Here is a 13,316-nt window from a genome sequence, read left to right on the forward strand (position 1 = left end):
ACGCCATACCTTGTGGTCACAGGGGCTGCTAGTACAAACAATCCCATTGTCAGCCACTAACAGTCCACATTGGCAGTTACTCATTTTCCCAGGCTGATCTGTATTCATTCCTTTTTCTGTCCAACTGTTTTCCTCTCTTTCCAGGTTTCGTATCCACCTATTACTTACCCCACCCACCTCCCCATATTTAGTATATGTACCTTTACCTAGGTACAATCACTTCTTAAGAAGAGTCACTGGACTCAAAATATTAACTTTGCTTTGTTTCCACAGATGCTGCTAGACTTGCTGAGGTTTTCCAGCAATTTTGGTTTTTGTTCCAGACTTATTCCTGTCTGCTGTAATGCTGACCCTCTCATAAAGCAACTACCATTTGTATTCAGCATTATACTTGCTCACTTATGCCAAGCAAAACTCTTCTTGCCAGCACACTAATCATTAGCCATGTTATAGACACAAAGTATCAGCATTTATAGCAGTCCAAGTATTCTATCAGCCCAGTCCAAAAGTGATGTCACAATAGTGGCAATTTAAGCAAAAGAAAAACTCTCTTATCTGCCCTCACCACCTCACTATTTTAAATCAAATCCAAAAGGGCCAGAATCTTACTGGAAATGGGTTCTGCGCCAAAACTTTACCAAATCTAGACAATGTTGATGCTGATGAACAATTCAGAATTTCAATACTATTCTATTATAGTTTATTGTGTTGTTTGTATTGCTGAAAAGAGAGACACTTCAGAAGACTTTTGATAAGACCCCATGTAAGAGATTAGCATGTAAAATTAAAGAGCATGGGTTCAGGGGTAATGTACTAACATGGGTAGAGATGTGATTAGCAGTCCAGAAACAAAGAGTAGAAATAAATGGACTCCCTATTGGAGTTCAGAACGAGGGGTTACAGTCTAAGGATATAGGGTGGACCATTGAGGACCATTTTCTGAGTGGTAGCCAGTGACTATTGGGGTACTACAGGGACTAGAGATTGGACCCGTTATTCACAATTTATATAAATGATTTAGATGAGGGAAGAAAATGTAATGTGTCCCATGTTTGCTGGATGGAAGGGGAACTATGAGGAGGATGCAGAGATGTTTCAGTGTGATTTGAGCAAGTGAGTGAATTGGTGAATGTATGGAGATGAAGTATTTGGTAGCCAAAACAGGAAGGGAGATGATCTAAATTAGGATAAGTTGGAAAATGGGGCAACAGGACCTGGGCGTACCAATCACTCAAAGTAAGCAGGCAGGAGCAGCAGGTGATGGAAGGTAAATGATATATTGGTCTTCATAAGACGAATTGTGTACATGGTATGTGCAAGAGGAATGCCTTGCTGCAATTGTATAGTCTTGATGTAATTACTCCATGCAGGTTTGGTCACCTTATCTGAGAAGGGATGTTCTGGTTATGTAAGGTGTGCAATGAAAGTTTACCAGATGAATTCCTGGAATGTCACGACTGATGTATGAAGACAGCCTAGGTTGATTGGACTATATTCACAGGAGTTTTCAAGAATAGGAGGGGATTTCATAAAAACCATTCTAACAGGACTAGTCAGGATATATGCTAGAAAGATGCTCCCCAGGTCTCCCTATTGGAGTTCAGAACGAGGGGTTACAGTCTAAGTATATAGGGTGGACCATTGAGGACTGAGATGAGGAGAAATTTCTTGACCCAGAGAGTGGTGGGTCTGAGGAATTCTCTTCCACAGAAAGTAGCTGAGGCCAAAATATTGATTATTTTCAAAAAGAAGTCAGATTTAGTTCTTAGGGCTAAAGAAAGCAGAGGGTATGGGAAGAGAATGGCGAAGTCCCAAAGAGGCAAATGGTCTACTTTTGCACCGATTATTTATTCTTCTATCATAGAATCATAGAATCCCTACAGTATGGAACATACCATTTGGCCCATCGAGTCCACACATAGAACAGCATACCATCTGGAGACTGATCTCCCACCACATCTCCACAACCCTGCATTTCCCATAGCTAATCCATTTAACCTACACATCCCTGGATTCTATGCGCAATTTAGTATGGCTAATCCATCTAAAATGCATGTCTTTGAACTGTAGGAGGAAACATGAGCAGCCCATACGAAACCCATGCAGACACGGAGAGAATTTGCAAACCCCAAAAAGACAGTTGCCTGAGGGTGGAATTGAATCTAGGTCCCTGGCACTGTGAGACAGCAGTGCTAATCATGGAGACACCTTGTGTCCCTGGTGCTTCATGTTTCTGTCATCTTGCACTCATCACAACATCATAAGATTCCAGATATAAGAACATATTCCTTTTGTCTGCAGAGAAGGGGTCCCTGTTTATGAATGTATGTCATTTCTAGCAAGTGCAATTGAGACACATTATAAGCTTGATTGGTGATCTTAAATTGTTGTTAGTATAGCTATTAATGCACTAAGGTTTGCTCAAAAAGTGCTGCCCAATTGAAAATAGTTCTCCTTTGCTCTCTCCATGCCAGTTTCTGCCAGAGTCGATATGCCCACCAAAATCCACCCTTTTCTCCTTGGTATGAATTACGAGGATCATCTGAAATTTGGCATTCTTGAATTGTCCTGATGAGTGCAAAATGAAAAGTTTCAACAACATCTTGCTTTTCACCAACCATCAATCATACTACCAAACGATGCTTATATGCATCTTGGTCTAATTCCAGTACTGACTGCTCCACTTTCCCTGACTGAGCACATTCCCATAGATCTTTCCTTCTACATTCTTGATCAAAAGTGCTGAGATCAAGAGGCTATGAGAATAGAACGAAGGGAGGCTGGAACAAAACACACAAATTTTGAAATATTGTGGATTTAATATCTGATATTATGGATATTGTGGATTTCTGGATATTGTGAATCATAAAGGCACATACCCATTATATGAGAGAATGTATTTTTATTTGTTCATGGGGTGTGGCCCTTTCTGGCTGGGCCAGCATTTTTGCCGAGTTGTCCTTGAGAGTTTTGTAGTGAGCTGCCTTCTTGAAGTGCTGCAGTCTGTTGTAGGTAGACCCAAAAACTCTTTAGGAGAAAGTTCCAGGATTTTGACCCAGTGACACTGAAACAGCAGCAATATATTTCCAAACCAGGATGACGAATTGCTTGGAAAGGAACTTTCACCTGGTTCTGTTCTTCAAGATGGAAGGGGTCATGGAACTGTCTCAGGATCTTTGGCAAATTTCTGCAGTATGTGTTGTAGATGGTACACACTGCTGCTACTGAGTGGGGAAAATGAACAGAGTGGATGTTTGTGGATGTGGTGCCAATCAAGCAGACTGCTTTATCCTAGATAGTGTGAAGCTTCTTGAGTGTTGTTAGAGCTGCACTCATCCAACAAAGTGGAGAATACTCAATCACATGATGACTTGTGCCTTGTGGATGGTAGGCAGACTTTGGGGGCAGGGGGGTGGTCAGGAGGTGAGTTACTCACTGATTCCTAGCCTCTGACCTGCCCTTATAGTCACTGTATTAGTATGGTTAGTTCAGTTCAGGTTCTAACACTCAGGATGTTGATAGTGGGTGATTCAGTGACGGCACAGCCATCACTGGTTAGATTCTATCTTATTGGATTGGTCACTGTCTGGTATTTGTGGGCCATGAATGTTATTTGCCAATTTTCAGTCCTTGACTGGATATTGTCCAGGTTTTGCTGCATTGGGCATGGAGTGCTTCAGTGTCTGAAGACTCACAAATGGTGCTGAAAATTGTGCAATCACCAGCAAACATTCTCACTTGTTGCCAAGGATATCAGATTGTTCTAGTTAAGATACTGTGAAGGAGTACCAGCCCAGTATGGCTCAGTTGGTAGCACCCTGGCCTCTGAGTCATTGCATTTCAGAGACTTCACCACAAAATCCAATCTGACCTTCCCAATGCAATACAGAGCAATTGCTGCACTATTTAAGGGATTGTCTTTTTGATGAGATATTAAACCAAGACCTCATTTGCTGTCACAAGTGAATGGAAAAAATCCTCATGCATTATGCAAAGAAAAGCAGGGCAAATTCCCTAGCTAACTTTTTATACATCAAGCAAGATCACTAAAAGAGCTCATTTGGATTTAAAAAAAATATTTCTATTAGGGACCCTGATGTCCTCAAATTGGCAACTGCGCTTCCTGCATTCCAACAGACAAAGAATTTTATTGGCTGTGAAGTGGTTTAGGATGTCCAAAAGTTGTAAAAGTCTCTAAGTAAATGCAAGTTCTTTTTACACCTTTTAAAAGTTGAACCAGAATGTGAGAGAGCTCACCTCCTTTTTCTCTGCCTGCTATATATCTTCTCCTCTAAATACCTTTGAAGAATAACATTGTTTTACTTGAAAGTGAATTGTTTGCATTTTAATTTGAACATCAGATGTCTTCTGATGAAGGCATGACAGATCTGTTTGTCTGCCAAACAGTTCTGGTACTTTTCCACATTATCATCTGCTTTCTGGTGCTCACACAACGGTCCATTTATTCACTGTTCTGCAAATTCATAATCCATTAGCTTCAGCCTTTCTGCAGCATGGACTCTGAAGATTTTATTGGGGTCAACTTACATGTGACTTTTTCAGTCTATGATGGTCACCTATTGTACAAACATTAAACCATTCCTTGAAATAGCTGACATACATTTGTGAATGATCAATTATATAACAGCCCTGCATATTGTTTCTTGACATTATTAATTGTTGAGCATTTAACAAATCAGTGCACATAATTGAATCCTACTGAAGATTAAATTTAGCTACCTGATAGATATTATTTTGGTTCTGTCTTTTAATGCTTATCTGGCTGGACTTGTTAGCACTGCAGCCAGTTAATGTGCTGCTGTTGCGTAAGGACTCTATTGTAATAAATTTCCAACATCACATTCTCTGTGGGGAGCCTAGTTCATCAGGAGTGCAAATTGGAAATTCAATTATGCTTATCACATCCAGTACAAGTTGTTGACAGGAGAGCCCGAACTTGGAAAACTATCAGTAACATTGTTCAGTTATAGAAACTGAGATTATCACTCCATTTAAAAAAAAAACTGAAAGAACTGTGGAGGCTGTAAACCAGAGACAAAAAAATAGAAATTGCTGGCAAATGGAACTAGATTACATTAGGATATATGGTCACATGGATGAGTTGGACCAAAGGGTCTATTTCCATGCTATACATCTCTATGACTCTTACCTTCTATCATTCTCCATTCTTCCACTAGTAAGAACAGTTCAGTCTGCCCAGACCCTCATGGTTTTGAATACCTCTGCCTCTCAATCTTCTTTTCTCTAAGTAAAATAGTTCTAATTTCTCAAATCATATTAGTATTATGGCACACAATGAAACAATTTGGCTTATTGTGCCTCCACCAGCTCGTTAAATGAGCATCATTACTTAGTGGTAATCTCCTGCTGCATCCCCATGCTCTTGCACATTATTTTTATCCAAATAATCATCCAATGCCCTCAAATGCCTCAATTGATATTGCTTCCATCCCAGTTCCAGGCCATGCATTCCAGGCTCTATCTACCCACTGGAAAAGTTTCCTCACTTCACCCTTGCTTCTTTCCCAGATCACTTTTAACATATGCCTTTTTGTTCTTGTTCCTTTCATAATTGGAAACATTTTCTGCCAACCTAACCTATCCAGCCTGCTCATGATTTTCAAAACCTGCATCAGATATCCTCTTGACTTTCCGCTCTCCAAGGACAATAATCCCAACTTCTTCAATCTATTCTAGAATAATGTTATATATTTTTCTAGAGCATCTTTTCTAGAGTAATGTTATATATTTATTTGTTCATTGTTCCAAACTTAATTTCAATGTGAAAGGACAATTTATATTTTGGGTTTTTTGTGTGTTATCCTGGGCAGATTACAAAAATATTATTTTAGGAGCTGAGAATTCTTATATGACAGTAAAGTAGATGCAAGAGCATCTGAAGTAAATGGACAGTCAACTTTGATGTATTCAAGAAAACTTTTTCTTCAATCTACCTCATAACTCAAGTTCCTCATCTTGGGAATCATTCTTGTAAACCACTTCTGCACTCTGTTCAATGTGTTCAGAGGACGCAACATTGGCTCAGTGGTTAGCACTCTTGCCTCACAGTGCCAGGGAACTGTTTTTCGATTCCACCCTTGGATGACTGTCTGTGTAGAATTTGCACATTCTCCTTGTGTCTGCATGGGTCCCCTGGGTGCTCTGTTTTCCTTCCACAGTGCAAAAATGTTCAGTTAGGTGGATTAGCCATGCTAAATTGCCCATAGTGTCCAGGGATGTGCATGCTAGGTGAATTTGTCATGGGAAATGCAAAGTTACAAGGATAGAGTAGGGGATGGGTCTGGGTGGGATACTCTTCGGAGGGTCGGAGTGGACTTGTTAGGCCAAATGGCTTGCTTCCAGAGTGTGGGATATTCTATGATCCTTCCAAAATGTAGCACCCAGAACTCTACACAATAATCTAAATGAGGTCTAATTACTGATTTATTCTATGTAACTTAAGCCCCTCAATCTTGAAATTATTTGTGCAAATCTTTTCAGCTTGTATAATTTTCCTAAAAGTGTGACAGCAAGAACTGGACATAATATTCCAGTTGACATGGTGTGTTTAGGATAAGATATTAACTCAAGGCCTCACCTGTTTCCTCAGATAAATGTAAAAGATACCAAGGCCATGTTTTGAAGAAGAACAAGGCATTCTTCACAATGTTGTGGCTAATACCTATCCTTCAGTTAACACTGCTGAACCAAATTATCTTGTTGTTATCTTTTTACTTTGAGCGGGAGCTTGCTGTGTAAAATTGTGATTGCTGCAAACCTGAAATAAAAGCATAAAATGTTATGAATACCCAGTAGGTCAGACAGCATCAATGTTTCAGGTGTAACCCTTCTTCAGGGCTGGGAAATGTAGGGTTACAGGGACAGAGTAGGGGATGGATCTGGGTGAAATGCTCTTTGGAGCTCAGTCCTGAAGAAGGGTTACACCCAAAGTGTTAACCTCTCCACCTCCTGATGCTGCCTGGCTTGCTGTGTTCTTCCATTATCCTACCTGTCCACCTTGGATTCCAACATCTGCAGTTTTTTTGTCTCTAACTTATTTTCATTGTAACAGACACAGGAGAAGTTTCTATTTCATTCAAGCAGAGCTGGAAATAGTCTGTTGTTATTGAAATGAAAGTCAAATTCTATATTGCTTCTCCATTTTAATGGTAAATCTTTTTAAAATAAAATTTGATGAATCTTTGTACGCTGCTTTTAGAAATAGAGTTTAAAATCAACTGCTGTTGGAATTACATCTCCTTGTCTTACTGAATAAAAATGTTGCAAAGTTTGTGAATTATCTCAGAAGCTTGAGGAAAGAGCTGAACTACATTCAAACAAGTGCACATTATGTGAATTTTCAGTTATGTGTACAGGCAGCAGTTGCTGTTGAATATGTAATTTAAAATCAACAAACCCGGGCAACTGTTCAACTCTAAATCAGTTAGGTCTGTTCAAAATTATGGGAGCTTAGTGAGTGTTGAGTCAAGTCAGTTGGAGCCTTCAGAGGAAACTAAGGATGGCTGGCTAGCTCCTGTGGTTGGGAAAGGATTACAAGCAAAGAATAACAAGTAGAATATGTTACCTTCAAAATAGTAGTTTCATATTTTAATATTTGTTTTCATCTAAACTGGTTAGTATACTAAGTCATATGCACCTTTTCTAGAGTAATGTTATATATTTATTTGTTCATTGTTCAAACTTAATTTCAACCTTTGACCAAATAAAAATCTGATTTTGAGCTGTCGTCACTTTGGAAGATGTGAAAGGGCAATTTATAGAAAGGATTGTTTATGTGCCATCCTGGGTAGATTACAAAAATATTATCTTAGGAGCTGAGAATTCCGCTATGACAGTAAAGTAGATGCAAGAGCATCTGAAGTAAATGGACAGTCAACCTTGATGTTTCGAGTAAGATCCATTAAGAAGCATTTGATGACTGAACTTCTCTCAGTCACAGCAATCTTATACAATCCTTGTGTAGCAAGCAAGATTGAGGTCCACAAGCCTGGAGATGGTCATTTGGAATAACTGATACTCTAATACAGACTTAGTAGTACTGAGCCAAGGCATGTTTGCAGGATACAGTTGATGTTGACCAAACACCCTGGTACTTTGCAGAATTAAGAGAGGTTAGGGTTTCAAAAAAAAAGTTGGAAAAACGCAACTAGTCAGGCAGCATCTGTAAAGAGAAACAATATTAACTTTTCAGGTCAATGACTTTTCATTAGGGTTAGAATTTTTACTTAGCATCAGATAAACACTGCAAAGCAAAGTCCCAACAGTTAGCTTGGCCCTGGCTGGACAAGTAGCAGGAAACTTACCTGTGCTATGTTGGTAAAAATGCTGTTATTCGTGTGTGCTCAATTAACCTTTTTTGTGCATTGATTAGTAAAATTATAAGATGTTAAGCAGATCAATTCATATAATTTTCATCAGATCCTGAACTTCAGTACCATTGAAACATCAGTAGCATTGAAAGGGGGAACTGTTATCATTATCAGTTTAACTAATCATAGTAACCAGTCCTGATCAGTAAGAAAAAGCAAACACAATCAATAACTAGCAGCCCAAAAAGGGAATGTCTTGGCAACAGATCTCAGCAGTCATTGTGATAAAGTCAAAGTCCTACATGCTGTGCTAGACAAGAACCTAGAAACTGCACTAAGAAATAGGGCACCTGATAAATGTGTAACTGAATTCCAAGCTTTACAAAAAAAGACTGCAGTGTTCATACTAAGTGATAGTGGATATTTGTTAAATAAGTATACTTTGAACATGTCCATTTATCTAAATTGTGTTGAAGGTTTTTTTTTACCAAATTCAGTGCCAATAGCTGCTGCTAAAATAACATTATCTTTGTCCCACCTGTGGTGAATCAACAATTTCTGCTGGACAACACAGGAAAAGCAGAGCCAACTCTGTATGAACTCTGTCCTATGCCTTCCTCACATAACCGGATATAGAAAACTAACTCTGCCTTAACACCTGTCCATTTCATGATGCTGCCTGGCTTGCTGTGTTCTTCCAACTTCCTGCCTGTCCACTTTTAGCCACCTGGCTGAGTTGCTGCTCAGCAGTTAGTGGCACTTTGGTTTATTCCCAAAGCTTTTTTTTGTAAGGGGGGGGGTATTTTGACCCAGTTTTCTTCAAGTGTCCACAAATACCCAAGAAGGAATGGATTCTCAGAAGAAAATCTAGCCCCCTCACTTTTAAAAAAAAACTGGTTAAATTGAGCTGATATTTAGCAACTCTTTTAATCATCACCCATAAACTGCGGCAAATAAGACATCAAAGTGAACTCATGTCTTAAAATAACTTTTGTGGAGGTTTGTCAATTTGAATTTTTCCAGTATTTCTCACTTACTGCCAGTACTTCTTATTCAGATACATATTGAAGAGATTGACGATGCACAAAGAGATGAAAGAATATTGATTTTTCTCATTGTTCTCATTTAGATGCTTCAGACATGCTCTAGCTTCGCACACAGTATCAGGAATGAATTGTCACAATAGCTATGTTTTCCGAGGAGAGGTCGGAGTCCTGTCACATTAGGTTTAGCCTTTATGTAATGTTGCGTCAGCCACATTAAGTATTGGAATCAATTCAGTGAGAAAACAGAACATTGCCAGACATTCTGCAGTGAGAAAAATCACACCAACAGCTTTAATCTAACACCCTATGATTGATTAATACACAAGTTTATTTATATTGCATTACATAGAATGAACAGCACAGAAGTAGGCCATTGGACCCAACAAACATCTATGTCGGGAATTATGCTTCAGAAGAGTGACCTTCACTTACATAACCTTCTATTTCTTTTTTCTTCAAATGTTTATCCATCCTGCCTTTAAATGTAACGGCCATTAAATATCAACTGAAACAAATCGTCTTGTGAAAATTCTTCTTCCCATCACAGAAAAGGTAACAATCTCAGTGTTCGATGGAACAGAATTTGAAGACCAAAGTTATATTTTTCATTTTTGTAAACTTTGTGGAGTTTTGCATGTCAGAAGCATATATCTGATTTTGGAAGTACACACAAAACAGGTCATCTGATCTATCAAATTATTTGCAAAATTATTCTGATGCTTTTAAAACATTCACACATTCCATGTAACAAACAAAAAAAATTATACAGATGCAACAAAGGGTTAATTTGGAGGCTCTGCCTTAGATGTTCACCTTGTGAGTTACTGCAGCACCACAAATTGAACAAAAATGGGTCAAATTCTCTGCTTTTGTATTCAATTCCTCTCATAATAAATTACATAATTCTACCAGCCTTCCTAATTACTTTCTATACCTGCACACTAGACTTTTGTGCTTTATGCACGATAACACCATGACCCCCCTACATTGTTCCAGTCTCTTACTGTTTAGGAGTGTGCTTCTTTTGCTTCCTTTTCATCCAAAATGGACAATTTCACATTTTCCCACATTATACTCCATTTGCCAAATTTGCCATTCACTTTATCTATCTATATTTCTTTGTAGGCAAAAGTGAGGACTGCAGACAATGGAGATCAGTCAAGATTAGAGTGGTTCTGGAAAAGCACAGCAGGTCAGGCAGCATCCGAGGAGCAGGAAAATCGACGTTTCGGGCAGGAGCCCTTCATCAGGAATGAGGTTGTGAGCCTCTGGGGTGGTGAGATAAATGGGAGGGGGGTGGGGCTGGGGAGAAGGTGGCTAAGAGTGCAATAGGTGGTTGGAGGTGGGGATAAAGGTGATAGGTCGGAGAGGAGAGTGGAGCAGATAGGTGGGAAGGAAGGTTGGCTGGTAGGACAGATCATGAGGATAGTGCTGAGCTGGAAGGTTGGAACTGGAGTAAGGTAGGGGGAGGGGAAATGAGGAAACTGGTGAAGTCCACATTGATGCCATGGGGTTGAAGAATGCCTCATCTGCCGCCTCGAAACACTACAACCCCAGGGCATTAATGTGGACTCCACCAGTTTCCTCATTTCCCCTCCCAATATGCAACTTTCAATGAAAGAGCTCTTGTGGTACAATGTAATGTCTCTAATTCTGGGCCAGGAGGCCAGGCTTCAAGTCCAAACTGTTCCAGAGGTGTGTAATATTATCTCTGATTACATTGATTAGAAAATATCTAATAAGTCGCCTTTATCAATCAATACCCATTAATTTCTCCAGAATTATTTGTAGGAGATTTATCTTCTTCTGTGAAAACAGACCCAAAGTATTGATTTGGCTTCTCTGCTATCTCTCTATTCCCCATTATAAATTTTCCTGACTCTACTTTTAACGGACCCATATTTGCCTTAGCCGAACATTTTCTTTTCATGCACATAAAATAGTCAATTCTTATATAATTATCCAGGTTAATATATTATCCTCATTACAATGAGCTTTCATTTTTCCACAATCATCCTTGATTTGGGAGCTTATCAAATGCCTTCTGGAAATCTAAGTACAGCATATCCATCAAGTCCCCGAATGCACAATACCTGCTACTTTCTCTAAGAACTTTAATAAATTGAATGAGCAATATTTCCTTTCACAAAGTCATGCTGATTTTGTCTGATTACCTTGTACTTTTCTAAGTACCCTGCCATTTTCCAATCTAAAAGAAAATTTCCCAATTTTAGAGAATTTTAGATAGTGAAACCCAATGTAGTAATTAACACAAGAGCCAATTCTTTTGAAATCATAGGATGAAGTCCATCAAGACATGGCTATTTGTTAGTCTGAAATTTCAACAAATTATTCAGTACCACTTCCCTGGAGATCATTATTTGCTTGAGTTCCTTCATCCTTTTCATTTCTTGATTTACAGCTATTTCTGAGATTACTTTTGTCTTCTGTAGTAAGACTGAGGCAAAATACCTGCTCAATTCATCTTCCATTTCCTTATTTTCTATTATTAACTGCCAGACTCACTTTCTGTAGGAATAACATTTACTATTAACTCTTCTTCTATAAACACCTAAACAAACTATCTGTTTTTATATTTCCAGCTAGCTTCCTATTGTACTCTATCTTTTCCCCTCATTTGTTAACTCTCCTTTGTGGTTTATTTTATTATTCTGTCCATCTTTAAATGGAAGTTTAGTAAAATACTATTAGGAGCAATAATCAAAATAAATCTGACACGGAGCAACATTAGTATAGATAATAAAACACTTGGTCAAAAAGGTAGGATTTATGGTGAGTTTTAATTTTGCAGAGCAAGATAGAGGAATGGAGAGATGTAGGGAAGCAATTTCAGAACTTAGGGTTAAAACAACATATCAAAATTTGGGCATTCTTGGTCACTGATGTATTGAAAAGGACAATCTTTTGGCCACCTTTTCATCTTTAGGACACTGATTTTAAATGCTCCAAAAGTCTTCCTCTGGCAGGAGGTCCAGAAAGAGCAGTACTCCTTTTAGGCTCTTGTCTCTATTCTCACAAAAGGCTGGATTTGCTCATCCAGTGGACTCTCAAATGATATGCAGTGGAAGCATTTGCCTAAGTAATACCTCAGTAAAACCACATGCACTTTATTAGCTATTTGCTGTAATTCCTGCACTTGGTGGGATTTTGTTGAATGAGTAGTGTCCAATTATAGGGTACTAGTGATTTAGTTAACTGTGCATCCTACAGCAGCAAACCATTCATTGGGTTTGAAACACAGTAAAGTCATGGCAGGATTCTTCAGAATCAGCACCTAGCTTTGACAATGCAGCAGTAGTGCTGCTGCAGGAATAAGAGAATTGATCTTGTTTACCATTCCAGGGTACCCTTACCTCAAAAAAGCCCGACAAAAAAGGAAATTGCTGAGGGAGAAAATACCCCTTGCAATAGCGAGTGGGCCTGGAAGAGAGGGAAGATCATATTTGCAATGCTGAGGAAACTGCCAGTGCTAGTTAAAACATTATTTGCATCTAACAAAAAAAAAGAAAAAAAAGTATGCATTTGCACAGCAGTTATCATGATCTCAAGACAATCCAAAGCATTTTATAGCCAGTTAAGTGCTTTTGAAGTGTATTCATCATTGAAAAGTAGGTCACCAATTTGTGCACAGGAAACTCCAACTAACAACAATGTAAGGTAATCTGTTATAGAGGTTTTGCACGAAAGACAAATATTGAGCTGAACCTCAGGAAGCGCTCCCCTGAGTTTCTTCAAAATATGCCATGGATCATTTATAACCACTCAGCTGAAAGGTCTCTTTTGAAAGGGGTACTTCTGACAGTTTAGCACTTGCTCAGTAATGCACTGGGCATCTCAGCTTAGTGAACACATTTCTGGAATAGTTGGACAAAGGTGCCCAAACTACAAATTATAGGGT

The 13,316-nt window shown here is 38.8% G+C and overlaps 1 protein-coding gene across 6 annotated transcripts in view; it reads right to left on the reverse strand.

Moving 5' to 3' along the window:
- The window catches only part of pomgnt2 (protein O-linked mannose N-acetylglucosaminyltransferase 2 (beta 1,4-)), a 37,426-nt gene that overhangs the window by 22,455 nt on the left and 1,655 nt on the right, over positions 1-13,316 (reverse strand). For 4 of the 6 annotated variants that reach the window (XR_011960705.1, XM_072570957.1, XM_072570960.1 and 1 more), the window contains exon 2: positions 6,620-6,799. The exons of the other annotated variants lie outside the window; for them this stretch is intronic. The gene's annotated coding sequence lies outside the window, so the exon portion shown is untranslated. The remainder of the gene's footprint in view (positions 1-6,619; positions 6,800-13,316) is intronic. 6 annotated transcript variants of the gene reach the window in all.

The sequence above is a fragment of the Chiloscyllium punctatum genome, chromosome 5 (genome assembly GCF_047496795.1).
Source record: "Chiloscyllium punctatum isolate Juve2018m chromosome 5, sChiPun1.3, whole genome shotgun sequence".
In the NCBI taxonomy this organism is placed as follows: Eukaryota; Metazoa; Chordata; class Chondrichthyes; order Orectolobiformes; family Hemiscylliidae; genus Chiloscyllium; species Chiloscyllium punctatum.